Genomic DNA, 21,505 nt, shown 5'->3' on the forward strand with positions numbered 1-21,505 from the left:
GTGGGTAAGGGAATGAACACGTGGACAGATACTGGAAAAAGCGCCTATGGTAGAACGTTGAAGGCAGAGTCTAGGTGACGAGCGTGTACGGAGGCACTGAAGAGGCTTTCATCGTCACTGTATCTGAAAATATTCATGGTAAAACCTTGGGAAAAAAGAGAAATTGCATGTGAACTTTGCATCAAGAGTGGCATTCCAATGAAATATAAGGGTATTAAAACAAAAATGTTTACCTGACTAAAAGGAAAGCATAAATAATATATAAATAATCACAAACACTTTTTTTTACAGAAACTATTTTCTGGCCAATAAAGATTAAGGTATGGTATACTCTTCACTGAAGAGATTTGAACAAATTGAGCAATGTAACTGCTATTTTCAACTTTGTTCACAATATCCTTAAATTTTAAAAAATTGGAAGAAAAACTAATATACTGTATGGATCTAGATAGTGAACATCACAATGTAAGTGATAGAATTTTATATGATGAAGTTGAATATTTTGTATTTTTTTGTGATAAAGACAGTTTATTACAAATGACCCATTATAACATATGCCCATGATATCTCAAATTTATGGTTCATTTCTGAATACAAACTTCTCTATAATTTTGATGAACAATTCAAATTGCTACTGCCTTAGAAGAGTCATTTGTCCAAATTGAAATTAATTAAAATCAATCTAATACCTACAATAGCTCACAAAAGATTGTCTCATTTGACATTAGTATCAACCACACACATATGATATAAAAATTTTATAATGACTTCATTGAAAGGAAGGCAAGAAAATAAATTTCACAAAATAAATACATAATATTAATTGTATAAGTTTTCATTTTTTAACTCTTCCAAGCATTACCAATCCATCAGGGGAACACCCAGATATACACAATGATAATTAAATTCATTTATCCTTGATAATTGCCAAATAGCCATCATATAGAGGTATGACATTACACACATTTCTCAATTTAAATAAAATTCCTTGAAAAATACAACTTACTAAAAGCAGATTCCAGAAGAAATAGAAACTCAGAATGGTACTATATTTAGTAGATAATTCCCACATTTGATTCCTGACCTTTGATTCCTGGCTTATGCACAGTCACCACCTATCCGGACTAGGAGGAACCAAAAAAAAAAAACACCTGTTGCCGTTGAGTCGATTCTGACTCATATCCACCCTGTAGGACAGAGTAAAACTGCCCCATAGGGTTTCAAAGAGCACCTGGTGGATTCGAACTGCTGACCTTTTGGCTAGCAGCCATAGCTCTTAACTGCTATGCCACCAGAGTTTCCGACTAGGAGGAAAGACCTGGAAATCTACTTCCAAAAATCAGCCAGAGAAATTCCTGTGGATCACAATGATCTGACAAAGGACTGGGCAGCATTTTGCCCAGTTGTGCATGGGATTGCCATGAGCTGACTCACTGCAGCTAACAACAACCATTCAAGTCTCCAGTACCAGAAGGATTTACTGGTGAATTCTTCCTACCAATCTTACACAAACTTTTCTGGAAAATAGAAACGAAGGGAATACTTCCCAGCTCATCTTATGAGGACAGAATAACCTAATAACAAAACCTAATAAGGACATTGAAAAGAAAGAAACTCTCAGGCCAACCACCCTCATATGTAGAGATGCAAAAGCCCTAAAAGAAAGGATTAGTAACTGGAATCCAGCAATGCCTAGAAAGGATAACTCATCAGTAACAAGTTGAGTTGATTCTAGGAAACAGGGCTGGTTTAACATATGAGAATGAGTCAATGCAATTCACAGCATCAGCAGAAGAAAGGAGAAAACAGTTATGATCACCGCAGTAGGTGCATAAAGCACGTTTGATAAAGTTCAACACCAGCTCATGAGAAAAAACTCAGTATTATAACGCTGAGCTGTGGTGATGCAATGGTTAACGCCTTGGTTGCTAAACAAAAGGTTAGGGGGTGGAACCCACCAGTGGCTCTGCAGGAGGAAAAACCTGGTGATCTGCTCCCATAAAGATTACAACCTAGGAAATGCTGTAAGTCAGCTCTACTCTGTTGTATAGGGTTGCTATGAGCTGAAATTGACTTGACAGCACACCACAACAACACAACCACACAACAACAACATACCTTTAACAAATTAGACCTGGGGAGACAGGATGGTCCTGGTCACTGCACATCCCACCCATGCCCCCCCCCCCCGCCCGTGGCTCTTCCTCAGACTTTCTCCTTGCCCTGGGATGAGAGCGAGCCAGGAATGCTGGAGCGTAGGCATTCTAAGAAGCAGCCTCGGCTGCCAGTGGATGGGGGAGTGGAGTAGGAGAACTGTCGTAGTTATCTAGGGCTGCTATAACAGAAATACCACAAGCAGATGGGTTTAACAAAGAGAAGTTTATTCTCTCACAGTTTAGGAGGCTAGAAGTCTGAATTTAGGGTGCTAGCTCCAGGGGAGGACTTTCTCTCTCTGTTGGTTCTGGGGGAAGGTCCGTGTCATCAATCCTCCCTGGTCAAGGAGCTTCTCAGCACAGGGGCCCTAGGTCCAAAGGACAAGTACGCTCCTGGCTTTTCTTACATGGTGCTATGAGGTCCCCCTGTCTCTCTCCTCACTTCTCTCTTTTATATCTCAAAAGAGATTGACTCAAGGTACAGCCTAATCTTCTAAATTGAGTCATGCCTCATTAATATAACTGCCTGCAATCCTGCCTTATTGACATCATAGAGGTAGGATTTACAACACAGAGGAAATCACATCAGATAACAAAATGGTGGGCAATCACACAATACTGGGAATCGTGGCCTCGCCAAGTTGACATACAATTTTGGAGGACACAATTCAATCCATAACAGGTGTGGAAAGACACACACTCTCCATCCCTCCCGTCTCTGGTCAGGGTTGCCCCAGGCATGCTCCATGCAGCCTCCCATGTTTCCCGGTGTACAGTGCCTGTGGCCCACAGGTAGCTGGCTCAGTAGTGCTCCCATGTAGCTCTCCCTCCCCAGAGTTCTGCTCCGTAGACTGTAACCTTCTGTCCTCCCCAGACCAGTCTCCTCAACTCGGGAGACCAGTGGCTGGCTCCAGGTGCCTCCCTGGGCTCTGGCCTGGAAACTCTGCAGGCAGAGCTGGGTTGTCCCAGGCTCACCTCACTGTGTCCTCTCTCAGCCACCCCCGTGTGGTATCTGAAAACTGCTGCCTTGTGTTTTGTCCAGTGTGTTTGTTGTCTAAGGTGGGATTATACATATCTTACATCTGAGCCCTGTTCCTCCCCCTTGGCTGGAAGCAGAAGTCCCAGCCCCAGAGTGAGCTGTAGGTGAATCACCACTCTGTATTAGGCTCATCTGCTCTACCTCATATCTCCTCTCCTATTAGGGACCAGGGGCCTCATCTTTTACCTCAGTCCCTTGTCTCAGGCCTTGGTATCCCTCTTGGCCCCTCTTTGTTACCTGCTCTGGGCAGCCAGATGCTCCTTCCCTTGCCCTGCCATCTCTGCTTGGGATCCTCCCATGGGTAGAAGGGCCCTGCAAACAGTGCAGCAGTGTCTGTCCCATCAGCCACCACCTGGGACGTCTCACTGCTCAGCCTGGACCCCGGCTCAGCGTGCCCCTGAACTCTGGCAGAACTCCAACACTCTGCTTTGACTCACCTGCCGGTCCCAGCCAGACTAGCTTCTGCACCAGATAGAGTGCCAAACCTACACCCTCCAACTCGGCTGGCCGGACTCTGCACAGTCTCAGACATCCCCTTCATACTCTGAATCTCTGGCAGTCCCACAATGCCTTGTTCTCAGACCCAGGCCTTTTAAAACGATTCAGTTGACCAGACTCTCCAACACACCCCAAACCATTGTCTAGGAAATCCTCTATCTTTCTCCCCACATTCACTGATAACATAGACGGTGATTTTGTGGCACATGAAGCTCTTCACTTCCTTAATTTGCTCTTGTGTGTGTTTGTCAAACACCCTGCCCTAGATGGTGGGGGTTGATCATCCAACCTGGGAAAATGGCTACTTCCCTCATATACACCCGTACGTCAGTTTTGTCATTGGATTTCAAAGTGTTTTTGAATTGGTATTGAAGATATGTAAATACATGTATATGCACATATATATACACATGTACATACACACACACAAAGATAAGTACATATAAGTAAGTGTACTGCTTGTTGACAAATCAAACACACCAGTGTAGCCAGCATTGTTGCCAAATAAAAAAACGGAAGACAGAAATTGCCTTTTATTTGTCATTTTTCTTGCTACTAAGCTGAGGGTAAGTGCCACGAGGACAGAAACTGTGTCTCTATTGCTCACTGTCCTGTGTCCAGAGTATAGCAAGTGACTGGCTCACATGAGAGGCCTAATGTACTGAATACATTTGTTCACTGATACTGAGATGAAACCATGCTGTCATTGGCGATAAACTGAATCATATGTATACAAAATAACCTTTCTTTTTGGCTGTTCCTAACACATTTCTCCCATGTGTGTTAATACACAACAGAGCTCAGTAAAATTACTAGAATTGAGAGTCAATTCAAATAACAATTACAAAAACAGAACAAACTCTTTTTCTGTATTGTACCTATGAACAAAGCAGTCATGGCCCCTCCCACCAAGAAATGCTGGCAATCGAAACTGCTTATCGTTAGGATGGTAGGACTTGGTGTGTGCTTGTGAAGGCAGGTGTGTTTGGGGAAGAAAATGCACTGAGATTGGCCATAACCACTGCTATTTGGCAAGGCAAGTGGCAGCCGGAATCTTACGCTGCTCCTCTGGGATGAGAAGGTGGATGTTACTGTTCAGGGAGAAGCAGTGGGCAGGTGAGCCCTGATCCCCGGGGGGCGTCTGAGCCCACAGTGTTTGTCCATGGTGAATGTAGGGCTTCCACCCCAGATACACTGAATCACAATCTAAATTTTAATAAAAGATCCAGGGCAATTCTTATGTATAACTTCTTGGGAACTCATTAGAAATGCAAATTCTCAGCAGAGCTTCAAACCAGAACAAAACCTGGGTGAATGCTGCCTCTCCTTGCTGCACCAGGGGCTCGTCAACTGTGCTTCTCCTTGAGAGACATCAGGTGGAGAAAACACAGCCTTGGCCTGCTCACCTGCAAACTTAGATAAATGTGTTGAGAGGCTACATAGCCCAAAGAGCTGGACACTGGCTGAGATAATTAGGTCTGAAATCAGCGATTATGCTGTTCACCTCTGAGGGGCAGAATGGGAACTGGCCTGGTGGGAGGGCCCTACACCCTTGTGGCAGAAGCCTGGAGGCTGAACGCTGTCCCACACTCCCACCTCCACTAGACAGAGGTGCAGCTGCCACATGACTTCTTTCTATGAAGGCTGTGTTTGTTTATGCTCCCAGGAGGAACAACCAACTTACTGCCTCGTTTATGTTGTGAAGGAAATGCGGAAAGTCTGGTACAGGTGAGAAAAAGCGGCAGCCCTCTGTTAAATAAAGAGTACCCTCAGCGGTGGGGGTGGGCAGGGCAGGGCTGAATGGGTGACAGTGAGCAGGATCTTTGCTATGTGTGCATTGTTCCATGTCCTTGGAGCTTCCTGCCAGGGCATTGAAATTCTTTGGCTCCTTGTGGGATTTGGATCTGGGACAGTTTGCTCTAAAGGGGGTTTGGCATATATAAGTCATCATTATTAATAAACACTTGATGAATGCCAACCATATGCCTAATGCTGAAATAAAGCTTTTTTTCCTCCCCTTTTCTTTTTAAGATTCAGTTACCAATAAAGTGCTACTTGGCTACTTGCTACCCCAAAAGAGGCAATTTCTTTGTCCTTTGGACCCTACACCCATGTCTTTGAACCTCTGGGTGCATTTTCCAAGGGTCTTTTCTTTGCCTTTAAGAGAACATTCTAGAACATCATGAGTTGTATCTTTAAACTTTTCACCCCTTTCATTATCAAAAGAATGGATTTAGAAGAGGAATGTAGGTGTCTCCTGACATGGCCTTCAGTCTGACCTGCTGTTACAGGATGACTCAGTTCATCGTGGCTGGATCTTAATGCTATGTGGCACTGAGCGGGGCTGCTTCTAAATGAACACTCTTGAATTACGTGGATGCATCTTTAAAAATATATAGTAGAAAGAGCTATGTTTATTTCCAGTGCCTTTTCCCCCCGATGTTTCTCCTTATAATGTCTGTCTGCCTGTTTCACTGTTGTACACTTGATCACTTACAGCACATTAGAGAAAATGTGGCTTCTCTAAGGAGAACACACAAAAGAAGTTTGAAAAATTTCCCTTCCTTTGTTTTCCAGAAGTGACTGTGTTAAAAAATGCACAAAACCAAGATGGAGTTCCTAGTTCAACTGTCTTTTTAAAATTTTAAGCAATAAATGGTTCTTTAAAATAACAGTGATCCCCATTAGTGAAGATTGGGTAAGGGCTGGAAATGAGAGTCAAAGAAGCATGTTAAATGAGGAAGAGCTGAAGGTGGTATCTTCCAACATGAAGACTTTCAGTTCAGCATCTCTGTTGCCTTTTATGTGCTAGACCAGGGTGACGCAGCCTCAGCATGAGCTGCTGGTACTACCTATCTCCGAAGATCCTGAACGACCGATAGATCATTCTCTTCCTTCTTAAAGAACCAAGATGCAGACAGCTATTTTGAGACACTATCAATTTATTTGTGCCACTTTTCAACTTTAAAACTTTTTGATGGCGTCCTTCTTTCTTAAAATAAGGACCAGAGTCCTCAGTGCAGCCCTTATCCCTGTAGGAACTGGTGGGCTCCCTCTCCAGTCACCGAGACCAGCCAAACCCTAGCCCTCTGTGCTCCAGCTTCGCTGTCTTTCTTCTAGCTCCTTCAAAGCTCCAGGCTCCTCTGGCTTTAAGGCCTCAAACATGCTGCCCCCTCTAACAAGAATAGTCCATGCTTCTCCCAACACACTCCTCTTTATCTAGTTAACTCCTATTTATTCTTGAGATCTACCTAAGTGTCACTTCCTCGGGAAGCTTCCCTTGATCAGCTGTGCACCTACTAGGTCTTCCTCCTTCTCACCTTCCTTGTGCCCTGTCCTGTGCTTCCTGGCACGTATATGATTTATATGACTTTTCTCTGCTATTAACATCTGTGTCTGCAACAGCCCTTCCTGCCACATTATCTTTGGAGCATAGCTTTATACCTGGCCCTTAGTAGGTACTCAGCTAAAATGTATTGAATAAATGAGTATGAGCAGATACATGAAATAAAATCTGTTTCTCATGGCCCTCCTGGTTAAGCATTATGGATAAAAGGTGAAGCATGTAGATTTAGTAGGTTGTTTCAGTTAGCCTTTGCTGCATTACAAACCACCCCAAAAGGTGGTGGATCAGAACAGCAGTGATTCATTATTTCTCTTTATTCTGTGGGGGTTGGCTGAGTGGCTTCTCAGCCTTGTTTCCCCTGGGTTCACTCATGTGGTTCTATTCAGCTGGAGTGTTAGGTAAGCTGGAAGCACCAGGGTGGCCTCAATCACATGCCTGGCACCTGGTGCTGGGAAGCCTCAGTTCGACTTCCCAGGGCCTTTCATCTTCCAGTAGGCTTTCTTACATGGCCATCTCAGGTCATTCCAAGAGAATGAAACTAGAGGTCCAGGGCTTCTTCAGGCCTGCCCTCAAAGTTCATAACATCATTTACAATACAATCTGGTGGCCAGGAGAAGTCACAAGGCCAGACTATATTCAAGGGTGGGAAACAGACACGCCTTTTGATGGGGGAAGTACAAAGGAGCATGGAAAGGAATGTTATGAAACTTTTAAAAATAATATATCACAGTCTATGATGGAATATGATGCAGTCACTAAAAATGATATTTATGAAATATTTGCTATAAATGTATAGGGAAAGCCTTATGAAAAATGGGAGAACAATGATATATACTAGCGTCATAGCAAAATTTAGAAACAAACCAAACCATGTATAGTTGTCGCTAGGTACCATGGAGTGGGTTCTGACTCATAGTGACCCTATGCTCAACAAAACAAAACAAAACACTGCCCAGTCCTGCACCATACTGGCAATCCTTGCAATGTTTGAGCCCATTGTTGCAGCCACCGTGTCAGTCCATCTCAGTGAAGATTTTCCTCTTTTTCATTGATCCTCTACTTTACCAAGCACAATATCCTTCTACAGGGACTGGTCCCTCCTGATAACATGTCCAAAGTGCATGAGACGAAGTCTTACGATCCTTGTGTATAAGGAGCATCCTGGCTGTACTTCTTCCAAGACAGATTTGTTCATTCTTCTGGCAGTCCACAGTGTATTCAATACTCTACCAACACCACAATTGAAAGGCATCAATTCTTCTTTGGTTTTTCTTATTTGTTGTCCAGCTTTCATATGAATCAGAGGCAACTAAAAATACCATAGCTTGGGTCAGGAGCACCTTGGTCCTTAAGGTGACATCTTTGCTTTTAACCCTTTAAAGAGATCTTTTGCAGCAGATTTTCTCAGTGCAATACATTGATTTCTTGACTGCTGCTTCCATGGGCATTGACTCAAGTGAAATGAAATCCTTGGTAACATCGATTATTTTCTCCATTTATCATAATGGTCTTTTTTGGTCCAGCTGTGTGGATTTTTGTTTTATGTTGAGGTGTAATACATACAGAAGGCTGTAGACTTGATCTTCATCAGTAAGTGCTTCAAATCCTCTTTACTTTCAGCAAGGAAGGCTGTGTTATTTGCATATTGCAGGTTGTTAATGAGTCTTCCTCCAATCCTGATGCCTCATTCTTCTTCACATAATCCAGCTTCTCAGGTTATTTGCTCAGCATACAGACTGAATAAGTAGGATAAAAGGATACAACCCTGACACACACCTTTTCTGATTTTAAACAACACAGTATCCCCTTGTTCTGTTCAAACAACTTCTTCATGGTCTATGTGCATGAGCACAATTAAGTGTTCTAGATTCTCCATAATTATATCCATAATTTGTTATGATCCACATGCTCGAATGCCTTTGCATAGTTAATAAAACACAGGTGTATTTTCTGTTTCCAGCCATGATTCATCTGACATCAGCACTGATATCCCTTGTTCCACATCCTCTTCTGAATCTGGCTTGAATTTCTGGCAATTCCCTGTTGATATACTACTGCAAAAGTTTTTTAATTATCTTTAGCATAATTTTACTTGCATGTGATACTAATGATATTATTAGATAATTTCCACATTCTGTTGCATTACCTTTCTTTGGAATGGGTACAAGTATGGGTCTCTTCCGATCAGTTGGCCAGGTAGCTGTCTTCCAAATTTCTTGGCATATACAAGTGAGCACTTGAAACATCCAAATTGGTATTCCCTCTATTCCTGAAGCTTTATTTTTTTGCCCGTGCTTTCAGTGCAGCTTAGACTTCTTCATTCAGTACCACTGGTTCTTGATCATATGCTACTTCCTGAAATGGTTGAATATCAACCAGTTCTTTTTGGTACAGTGACTCTGTGTATTACTTGCGTCTGGTTTTGATGCTTCCTGCCTCATTCAATATTTTGCCCATAAGTCCTTCAGTATTGCAACTTTGAGGCTTACATTTTTTCTTTACTTCTTTCAGCTTGAGAAATGCTGAGCATGTTCTTTCCTTTAGGTTTTCTAATCCAAGTCTTTTCATTAAATACTTTGTCTTCTGAAGCTACCCTTTCTAATCCTCTGTCCATCTCTTTTACTTCATCATTTCTTCCTTTTGCTTTAGCTGCTTTATGTTCAAGAGCAACTTTCTGAGTTTTTACTGACATCCATTTTGATCTTTTTTTCTTTCCTGTCTTTTTAATGACCTCTTGCTTTCTTTATGTATGATGTCCTTGACATCATCTACAACTCAGCTGATTTTAGGCCTTAGTGTTCCATGTGTCAAATCTATTCTTGAGATGGTCTCTAAATTCAGGTGGAATATACTCAAGGTCACACTTTGGCTCTCATGGACTTGTTTTAATTTTCTTCAGCTTCTTGAACTTGCATATAAGCAGTTGATGGCCTCTTCTGCAGTCGGCCCCTGGCCTTGTTCTGACTAATGATATTGAGCTTCTCCATTGACTCTTTCCACAGATATAGTCGACTTAATTCCTGTATATTCCATCTACCAAGGTCCACATGTATAGTTGCTGTTTATGTTGTTTCGATGAATGAAAATTTTATCATGTGATATCTGGTGTTGTTCCTATTACCAAGGCCATATTTTCCAACTACCAATCCTTCTTTGTATCCAACTTTTGCATTCCAATCACCGGTAATTATCAATGCATCTTGATTGCATGTTTGATCAATTTCAGACTGTTGAAGCTGGTAAAAAGCTTCAATTTCTTCATCTTTTGCATTACTGGTTGGTGCGTAAATTTGAATAATGGTCGTATTAACTGGTCTTCCTCGTAGGCACATGGATATTATCCTGTCATTGACGGCGCTGAATTTCAGGATAGATCTTGAAATGTTCTTTTTGACGATGAATGCAACGCCACTCATCTTCAATTTGTCAATCTGCACATAGTAGACCATATGATTGGTTTAAATGAAAGAACTGTGAATATTTTTAAGGCTTTCTGGAGGCAATTGTTCTGTAATGAAATGAAGGCCTTCTTTAGGGCATCTGTGCAATTTTTATCCTTTCTTCTTAGACTCCTCAAACTTCAGAGCCAGAAAGAAGTTTCCCCATCATCGTGCTTCCAAAACCCCCACTGAAGTCCCCTTAGAGCAGAGGGTATGCCCCCCCAGGGCTCTTTGGGTGAACCAGAACTATTCCCTGAAAGTAGGAATTTGGGGGAAGATTCATATTTCAGCTTTAATATTTTTGTATATTTGGTATTCTATTCTCTTATAAATCTTGTTTTAATACAATCAAAATGTTTTTAATTATAATCAAATAATCACTTACAGGAAGAATATTCTATGCATCCTTTTGTTCAAGGACCCGCACGCTTGAGCCTCTCAGACTGAGATGCAGATGTAACACCATCTCTCATTTTACAGGTAAGCATTAGTGGCCCAGAGAGGTGGAGTGGCTGGCTCAAAGTCAAACAGCGACTGGGCCCACTTGGCGGAATGGCTCTGTCTGGACTCCTCGTCCAGTGCTCGCATCCCTGTATGTCTACCCTTACTCCTGCCTGTGCCTGGCTCTGGCTAGAAGCAGCCTTTGAGAAAGGTGTGTGGTAATACCATCCAGATATCAAAGTGATGACATTACTTCTGCAATTAATTGCTTGTAATAATGAAGGAGCTGAGAAGAACAGTGAGTAATTAATGATTTGGAGGAAAGCAGAAGGCCAGGTTTAGTAAGTTAATGATATTGGCAGGGACAGAGGACAGGGGACTCCAAAGCCACAAGTACCTCCTCTCTCTGAGAAGAATGTGGCTATGGTGACTATATTTTATAAACCAAAAATGTAGTCTGACAAAGAATAAAAGGTGTGGTTAAAAAAAAAATCTCTTTTGACTTAGGAATTTTTTTTATAAACCTTAACAAAGGAATAAAAATAAATCATATATACATATACGTTCCAAAGGGCCTTTTGGAAAAGAATAAAAGTACCTATAATTGGGACTCTCCCAGAAAGTCTGCTTTAGAAATATGCCTCTAGAGAGAAAAATATTTTTTTGCTTTGTTGTATACATAGTTTTGTGGGTTTTAGAAGCTGTTATTTCACTACATACCGACTCCCTTGGTCAAGTCGCCTAACTCCTGTGATTCAGTTCCTTTGCCTGTAAAACGATGTTATTGTTAGATGCGTTGAGTCGATTCCAACTCATAGCAACCCCAATGTACAATAGAACAAAACACTACCTGGTGCCATGTTTGAGCCCGTTGTTGCAGCCACCGTGTGAACCCATCTCATTGAGAGTCTTCTTTTTGGCTGACCTTCTACTTTACTAAGCATGATGTCCTTCTCCAGGGGCTGATTCCTCCTGATAACATGTCCAAAGTACGTGAGACAAAGTCTCACCATTTTCTCTTCTAAGGAGCATTCTGCTTGTACTTCCTCCAAGACAGATTTGTTCGTTCTTTCAGCAGTCCACGGTATGTTCAATATTCTTCACCAACACCATAATTCAAAGGCATCAATTCTTTGGTTTTCCCTATTTGTCGTCCCACTGTCACATGTGTATTAGGTGATTGAAAACACCCTGGTTTGGGTCAGGTGCACCTTAGTCCTTAAAGTAACAACTTTGCTTTTTAACACTTTAAAGAGATCTTTTGCAGCACATCTGCCCAGTGCAATGCATCTTTTGATTTCTTGGCTGCTGCTTCCATGGGCATTGATTGTGGATCCAAGTAAGATGAAATCCTTGGCGACTTGAATATATTCTCTGTTTATCGTGATGTTGCTCATTGGTCCAATTGTGAGGATTTTTGTTTTCTTTATGTTGAGGTGTAATCCATACTGAAGGCTGTGGTCTTCGGTCTTCATCGGTAAATGCTTCAAGTCCTCTTCACTTTCAGTAAGCAAGGCTGTGTCTTCTGCAGAATGTAAGTTGTTAATGAGTCTTCCTGAATCCCAATGCCTCATTCTTCTTCATATAGTCCAGCTTCTCAGATTATCTGCTCAGCATACAGTAAAATGATGGAATTCTAGAAATTGCTAAGGACCTTCAAAGTTTTGAAACTCTATGAACCTATGCTGGCTTAAACTCTTTCCTTTCAAGCATGCTTTTCATATTTTATTTAACTTTTTTTTTTTTTTTGGTTGGTAAAGAGAAAAGCTCGGGGGGCAGCATGTGCATCCCACTTGCAGTAACCCTAATTGGCTCCCTGCTCTTTTCTCAGTGGCTCCTTAGGGATTGATAAGTGGAAGGCACTCCATGGTTATTTATTAAATGAATGAGTGAACAAATGAATGTGCCTATATCTGTTATTACTAGGTGTTAACTCAGGAAAAGGCTTTTCTTTTCTGAAGGACATACATGATATTTTTAAAACACTTTATAAAGTTGATGAACTAGAGCAAAGTTATCACCTTTACAAGTTTAAAATTTACATACAATCGAACATAAACTGGCATTAATTTTAACAAGGTGGTGGATGAAAATTGCAAAGAAAACAATTTATTTTGTGATATCTCAGTATGTAGCTAGCTGAAATATTTAACCATCTTATTGATTTATAATTCACATACCATAAAATTCACCCATTTAAAGTGTTCAATTGTTTTTATAAATTTATATTTATGCAACTATTACAATAATCTAACTTTAGGACATGTTCATCACTGTAAAAAGAAACCTTTTACCCATCAGCAGGCACTTCCCAGCCTCTCTCAATTCTCTCTTCTCCGCCCTTTTACTCCCAGGCTTAGGCAACTACTAATCTACTTCTTTCTCTGTAGATTTGACTATTCTGTACATTTCACATAAAGCCAAATTTAGAAAAAAAGAAAAAGCTTATCTTAGCATGACCCCAATAATGATCTATTATATCCTATATATAACTATATTTCTATCAAAGAAAAAAACGAACAAACCAAAACCCATTGCCGTCAAGTCGATTCCAACTCACAGTGACCCTGAATTTAGGTGTGCTTTCTTCGATATTCATACTCGTTATGAGGTGAACGAGTATCAAAGAAAGCACACCTAAATATTAAAGTTGACAGTTCCCATTCTTTTCTACTTATCTCTATTTTCCAGGTTGTCTGCACTGATAGCGTGTTACTTCTCTATCCAAAGTTGCTGGCTTTTCTGAAGTTTTAAAGTGCTTTAGAACACTTGAGTCATAATGATGATAGTGGCGTAGTGATTAAGTGTTGGGCTGCTAACCAAAAGGTCAGCAGTTCGAATCTACCAGCTACTCCTTGCAATCTCTATGGGGCAGTTCTACTCTGTCCTATAGGGTTACTATTAGTCAGAATCAACTCGATGGTAATGGGTTTGGGTATGAGATACATAAAAGTCCCATTTTTATAAAATAAAGACATATTAACTAAAAGCGAGGGAGAGAAATGTTTCTGCTTCATGATGAACAGCTCGTTTTTGAAGCTGAGCAGCTTTACCTCTTAGTCCATATTTTCCCAATCCCTTACTATATGTTTTGTTTTAACTTGTGTGCTTTAGTTTGTAAGATGCTTTTAACTCCTTTCTGTAGTCAAGTCCAAAATAAACATATAGGTAAATAAGATAAAATATTAATCAGTTTAATACAGGTGCATTACCTAGAGGTGAACAGGAGAGGAAAATCATTAGGAATTGAAACCTCATATAGTTAAAAACATCAGTTTTTCCTTTCAGATTTGCTAACAAGGAGAAGATTTGAATTATCTCTACTTTCTTTTTTTTTATGCCCCCAAAGAGCTCCTTGTGTATATGGAAATGCATCAACTTTGGGAACTAGAAAAACTCTATTATGTGTGGGGCTTATTAAAAATGTGATACTTACTGCTTGAAAAGCTCAAGAGGCAACATCTAGGAATTAGCCTTGAAGAACTCCCCCAGGACTTCCAATGCACATGGGAAATGAGGAGATTCTAGACTGATGGAAATATGCCTCCCACCCACCCCCTGTCCCATAGGACCGGCCTCTTCTGGGGACACACAGGCTGATTAAGTGACTGCCACTTGGAAATGCTGAGTTCCTAGAAGGAGCCAGAGAGGCTTCCCTGTCCCTGTAATCCTATAATTCTACCCCTATAACCTCGCCCCCCCCCCACACCCACCCCCTACCCCACGAGCTCAGATCCGAAAGGTTTCAGCAGCCTCGGGGGCCCACTGTGTGGACTAAGGTTTTTTCAACGTGAATAAGCAGTATCCACACATTAAAATGAGTGGCCTCATCAAATGGCTGGAGACCTCCTCTATCCTGCTTTTCCTGAGCACGGCTGTCCCGGGGCCAGACACACTTTCCAACAGAGACGTACTTTTCCAGGACAGCCTTCTTCAATACCAGCTTGGGTCTAACGGGGGTCATTCTGGGGCCTCTCTGCATACAGATGATATCTTGCCAGGAACGGTTTCCAGCACCTAACTTGTCTCAGGCTCAGCCTTTGAGAGAAATATTTTATTCCAAATGCGGAAAACAGGTAAACATAAGTTATTTGCAAAAGTAAAAAAATGTTACCTTGGGCATTACTTAAAATGTGGGTTATATCCTTATGTAAGTTTTCTTGTAACATGTTTAACGGGGAAAATAACTTACACAGAAATAGTGCAAACTAGAACTGGAGTAACTTGATCATTTTGTAACTTTAATTTTGCTTTTAAGTGTTTACACTAAAAAATTGTTTATCAAGAGAAATAAATCTGAAAGAGTCTCGGATTCTAAGTGAGTGTGAGTGTGTGTGTCTCTGTGTGCGTGTGTGTGTGTGTGAGGCATGTGATTCCGAAGGCTCTTTCTAGCTGTAAGACTTTCCACAATGCATCAATGCTTTTCTTAGATGGGGCTTCCCTTATTTGCACTTCATAGAAAACAACTTTCCTTAAAACGAGGCGTAGTTTACTTTCCTTGAATGATGGAAAACAGAGAGGCTTCTGGGTGATTCTCTCCTGCGCTGGTATACTCTGGTCTCCAGGTGTTGAAAATACCTGTCTCCTCCTCAAATGCTTCATGCCACCAGCTTTACTGGTGACAGCACTACAGGCAAGCCCTCGAGTGCATGCAAGTGTGAGCTGTGTGTGTGCGTATGACTTGTGTATGCCAGTGCGTGGTGTGTGTGTATGTGTATGTGAATATCCGTGTGCATGAATGTGTATAAGTGTGTGCATGAGTGTGTATGAACTGTGTATGTGTGAGGTATGAGCGTGAGTGTGTGAGAGTGTGTGTGTTCTGTAAACATCCCCAAATTAGTAAGGTTTAGAAAATACCCTGGTGGCACAGTGGTTGAGAACTCAGATGCCATCCAAAAGGTCGGCAGTTCAAATCTACTAGCCACTCCTTGGAAACCCCCTGGGGTGGTTCTGCTCTGTCATATAGGGTGGCTGTGAATCTGATTCATTTAGAAAATACAAAAGGTTTTAGGGCTTTTCACCTTCTGCTCACTTTATCAAATGGCGGCTGAATTACAAGTCAGTCATCCTAGCCACTCTTAGAGACTGGCTGCAAAGGAGGCTGGCAGACTGGGCTTGGGGCCAGTTCACCCCTAATGGGTGGAGACAGAGTTCCCCTCCCACCCACTGGCCAGCTGGTGCTTATGGACCCCTGATTGGCAGCTGCAGTTGAGTGAATGAGAGAACTGTAGACGCAGCAGAAGCCTGCCTCCTCTGTGATGGGGCTCCCACAGCAGGTCAAGCAGGCCCCAAGCAAGCACAGCCTGAGACTAAGCAATACCCTTATGCTAGTAACTCGGGCTGTTCAGTCCCAGAGAAATTCTGCATGTTCCCAGGCAGTTGTGAGGTTCCCACCACAGTGGATAGAACTGAATTAAGGGAGTTCCTTACCCTGTTCAGTCCCAGAGAAATTCTGCATGTTCCCAGGCAGTTGTGGGGTTCCCACCACAGGATAGAACTGAATTAAGGGAGTTCCTTACCCTAGTAACCAGGGCTGTTCAGTCCCAGAGAAATTCTGCATGTTCCCAGGCAGTTGTGGGGTTCCCACCACAGTGGATAGAACTGAATTAAGGGAGTTCCTTACCCTGTTCAGTCCCAGAGAAATTCTGCATGTTCCCAGGCAGTTGTGGGGTTCCCACCACAGGATAGAACTGAATTAAGGGAGTCCTTCTTACCCTAGTAACCGGGGCTGTTCAGTCCCAGAGAAATTCTGCATGTTCCCAGGCAGTTGTGGGGTTCCCACCACAGTGGATAGAACTGAATTAAGGGAGTTCCTTGCCCTAGTAACCGGGGCTGTTCAGTCCCAGAGAAATTCTGCATGTTCCCAGGCAGTTGTGGGGTTCCCACCACAGGATAGAACTGAATTAAGGGAGTCCTTCTTACCCTAGTAACCGGGGCTGTTCAGTCCCAGAGAAATTCTGCATGTTCTCAGGCAGTTGTGGGGTTCCCACCACAGTGGATAGAACTGAATTAAGGGAGTTCCTTGCCCTAGTAACCGGGGCTGTTCAGTCCCAGAGAAATTCTGCATGTTCCCAGGCAGTTGTGGGGTTCCCACCACAGGATAGAACTGAATTAAGGGAGTCCTTCTTACCCTAGTAACCGGGGCTGTTCAGTCCCAGAGAAATTCTGCATGTTCCCAGGCAGTTGTGGGGTTCCCACCACAGTGGATAGAACTGAATTAAGGGAGTTCCTTGCCCTAGTAACCGGGGCTGTTCAGTCCCAGAGAAATTCTGCATGTTCCCAGGCAGTTGTGGGGTTCCCACCACAGGATAGAACTGAATTAAGGGAGTCCTTCTTACCCTAGTAACCGGGGCTGTTCAGTCCCAGAGAAATTCTGCATGTTCTCAGGCAGTTGTGGGGTTCCCACCACAGTGGATAGAACTGAATTAAGGGAGTTCCTTGCCCTAGTAACCGGGGCTGTTCAGTCCCAGAGAAATTCTGCATGTTCTCAGGCAGTTGTGGGGTTCCCACCACTGTGGATAGAACTGATTAAGGGAGTTCTCAAATGCACAGAAAAATTTATTTTAGGAAATGTCTTTAAGTGTTTTCCGTATAAATTTTCAAAAATGTTATGCTACTATTACATGTGATATAACTTAGCAAAAATGATACATCATATTTCTTCGATTCTTAAATACACCTTTCTCCCTAGCATTTTAATAGGATGCAACTTCCGGTCAATGGCATCTTGCAGTTTAATTGGCAGCATAGTTTTTTTTTTTTTTTTTTAGAACATAAAATATTGGTATGTCTTTCAGTAGATAGCATCTTGGCTTTGGTGAGATAACACCACGTTAGTCTATTCAAAGTTCAATATCTCAGGATTCAGGGCCTCCTAGTTTTCTGGAGTGAGATTTCTCTGCCTCCTCCCCCATCTGAAAGCCTCCACCCATCCCAAGGTCAGATCGGCAGGCAAGCAGCGGGGAAGACAGGCCCAGAAGCGTCCAAGTTGAGCTCAGAAGGCCTGTACCTGCAGCCACCCTTGCTCCTCAGTCTGTGGGCTCAGGTCTGGGTGGGCACATCTCAAGGCTGGGATGTACCAGCCATTCGTGCAGGAGGCAGACACCGGGCCTCACCTGTGAGAACAATGTATCCAGCACCTCCTGGGGCGTACCTAGTACCAGGTCCTCTTTTCTGCGGACTGGCTCGGGGCTCTCACACTAACCCTTCCAGAAGGGTGCTGTTCACACTCCATTTACAGATCAAACCCCTCAGGCGAAGGAGGTCCCAGCACTGTTATCATCGTTCCACAGGTGGTGGGGCCACTGGGCTGTGAACACAGGTAGCTCCATGGGGGAGTGGCCTGGGCAGGAACCACCAAGACTGGGGGGCTAGGGAGGAGGGAGGTGCCTCCCTTCATGAGGCCACAGCATTCTACTCAGGGGGCTGTCCACTTGGCTCCCCACCGTGTCTTGCGGTGGACCTGGTGACCAGGGCCCCAACTGCCCCAGCTTAACATGGCTCCTGCTCCACACTAAAAGGTGGGTGGCATGTGGGCCTCAGGGCTTAGCAGTGGTGAGCCTGTTAAATGCTGGTGGGTGGGCAGGGGGAGAGGTCACAGGTGGGGCAATGGCAGGTGCCAGGCCTCCGCAGACAGTACGGAACTGCCCAGGCCAACCTTTTGGCAACCCACATGCCATCTCCTGACTTTATTGCCACCTTGGTCTCCCTGAAGCTTGAGGCATGGGAAAGGGAACACGTGTTTTTCTCACCAGTGAGGAGATGTGAAGATGATGTTTCCTAAAGGTAGGAGGGAAGGCTGCTGAGGCCTAAACCAATTCCCGTTCCTGCTCCAGACACCTCCACAGGGAGACAACAATTTCCCTCTGTGAACTCACTAGTTGAGCCACTTCTTTCTCTACTGGAAATACCACCCGCCACCTCCTTGAGGATCTCTTTGCCACAGCAGGGCTACTGCCAACTTCTTCTCTGAGGCCCCTTGTTCTGCAGCACACACGCACAGAGAGATGGAGCAAGCAGACAGGGCGGCATTGAACCCAAAACCCAGGAAATCCCTAATGATGCACCAGGACACTTGGGCCCAGAGCTGGAAGGAAGCTGGAAACCCCAAGGTCCAGGCGGTAATGAGAGCTGGAGGGGGGAGACCAGCAGCTCCTTCTCCTTTTCGTTTCTTCACTGTTCTCTTTCCACCCCAAACATTCATTTTCTCAAAAGCCAGGTTGAATGGGGTCATTTTGCATTTATTTTTCTCCAGTGCCATTTTTCTATAACTCAACCCTTCAGGAATCCCACAGGCACACAGCAGCCCGGGCTCATCTGGACATTTCTCCATCTGGAACACTGGTCCTGGGAGTCCTCTGGCTGCTTCCCCTTTCGGCCCACTTCGCGGCCACCCCGTCTTAAACTTCATTCTCCCACGCCCTGTGTTTCACATCCTTCTTCTCAGCTTCATTTTTTCCATGTAGCACTTGTCATTATTTGATATAATTTGTACCTCACTTAATTATTTTGTCACTAAAAGGAAAACTCTGTAAGGCCTAGGCATTCAAGTCTCTGCTGTATCTGCAGGGCTGAGAAGAGCTCCCGCAGAAAGTCACCCTATCCAGCCATTACTCTCACACCAAGGAGTGTTTACCGAGCCCGTGCTGTGTGCCACACTCTGCTAGGTAAGTGGGACACTGTCTTGGCTCTCAAGCAGCCAGGGAAAACTAAGGAAAAGACGACAAATCCTTATTTGGACAACTGAGCGTGTGATAGTGTCGGTTTTGGATGCAATGTCTGTGACACACCCAGGTGGAACTAGGTGGCGGTCACTGGAAACACAGAACTGGGTCAAGAAAGGGCTTTGGCTAGAGTCATCAGTTTAGGTATTGGGACTTATAAACAGTAGTTAAAGCCGGGGGTGGGGGGTTGCATGAAATCCCTTTCAAAGAATAGGTTAAGTGACAAGAAGGCAAAGGACAGAATCTGGGCACCAATATTTACAGGTGATAGACATGTCATCTGTGCAGATGACGTTCATTAAATGTGGCCGACTGCTTAGGTTCCCAGGTCAAAGTTCCCTGGACTCTGAGCACCTAAGTTCCGTAGGATCTCTTCTTTACCCCTTGCAATTCTGCAAGCAGTGAGTCTGTCTGCCTGCAGCGGTTTGGACGGACCCTCATGGATAGGTTTTTTTCTTCCTCTTATGATGTAGAGGTCTCAGGACCTAGGACAGCGGGAAGTCTCTTCCATCAGGACATGGACGGTTTGAGGACACCAGGGTTTGAGCACACAACTTTCTGACACCAATCTCAATCTATGACACCAAAAACTTGCACTTACTGTGTTAAGAAGGGGAGGCCGGCATATTTAGAGAGTAGTTTTGAAGGGTGCACTATCACTGGTGTGAGCACGACCTTCCCAGTGGGATTGCACGTGATGCTTACAAACATATCATATTTAATATCTTCACCATGCTGATCTCACTCTCAAATAGAAATAATTTATTTCATCCAATCCTCACCACATGATGAGTAAAAAATACTAGGCTTAGGGCAGACCGGAGTTCTGCCTGGTTTGAACAAAATTCTTTGGGAAGGTGTGGTGCAATGGATTTCTCTTATGTGGCCTTTCTGGCCCTGGGTTTGTAATCCTCCTAGAATGATGGGTCAGGCTGGAATCCACCAAAGGATTATTAGCTTTCTTGTGTAAGTGGCTTGCAAATCCACCGGATAGGATTGGTTAGTTTACAATCCACTTAAAGGATTGGTCAGATTGTGGAAAAGCCATGCCTTGAAATTGCCCATAGAAGTGGCCACTCTCACAGAGGTTTTTTTGGGGATACCTCATGATCAACAAGAGCCTGATGCATCCTTTGAACCCAGTGTCTCTGTGCTGAGAACCTCCTATACCCAGATGAAAGAGCGGTGATATGGGTCAGGGTTGTAACGCTGAAGACCAAGAGAGACACCTGCAATTTGCAAGTCAGCCCATGGAGAGAGGCTGCAGCAGTGGGCCAGTCAGCCCATGGAGTGAAACTGGGCACCTCTAGGCAGAAGGTCACTGATGGAGCTGGGTATCCCTTAAAGCAGAAACAGACACAGTCTAGGCCTACGCAGACGGCTTGCTAAGCAGGGGAGATGGTATGCCCGCTTCTGAGAGCTGTAACACTTGCCGAGCAGGAAAAAGAACTGAGTGTGCCCATGAAGGGATTGTTTACCCAGGCAGTGTGGTGGAGCCGGAGGCAGTAGTGATGTGAACACAGCATCTGACCTCCACTGTATGCCTGCTGAGCCCTGAGCCATGACATGCCTGTCCATTATCAAAAGAACGGACACCTGTTTGTGGGGAAGGGTAACGAGGTTCCCCTTTGAGACGTAAGCAGGTCCCTCTCCTACAAAGTCAGTTTTGTGTAGGGGATGGGACCGGTTCATCGTAAATCTGTTCACTTTTTTTTTTCTATAAATAATAGTAACAGCTTTCACTTTGCCATCACTTTACATGCCTGGCCTGTCTGGCTCAGTCACACTGGGTGAACAGAGCATCTAGGAGTGGCTGGTACCACCGAGTGAAGTCTTCATTCCCAGTGGTCTTACTGCTGCTTGGA

General features: G+C 43.6%; 1 long non-coding RNA gene across 1 annotated transcript in view; it reads left to right on the forward strand.

The window, feature by feature from the left end:
* The first annotated feature begins 2,203 nt into the window (after nucleotides 1–2,203).
* Nucleotides 2,204–21,505, forward strand: part of LOC126085953 (uncharacterized) — a 29,728-nt gene continuing 10,426 nt past the window's right edge. The window contains exons 1-2 of the long non-coding RNA XR_007519370.1: nucleotides 2,204–5,418; nucleotides 10,864–19,583. This is a non-coding gene — a long non-coding RNA (uncharacterized LOC126085953). The remainder of the gene's footprint in view (nucleotides 5,419–10,863; nucleotides 19,584–21,505) is intronic.

Source organism: Elephas maximus, chromosome 11, assembly GCF_024166365.1.
Source record: "Elephas maximus indicus isolate mEleMax1 chromosome 11, mEleMax1 primary haplotype, whole genome shotgun sequence".
Lineage (NCBI taxonomy): Eukaryota > Metazoa > Chordata > Mammalia > Proboscidea > Elephantidae > Elephas > Elephas maximus.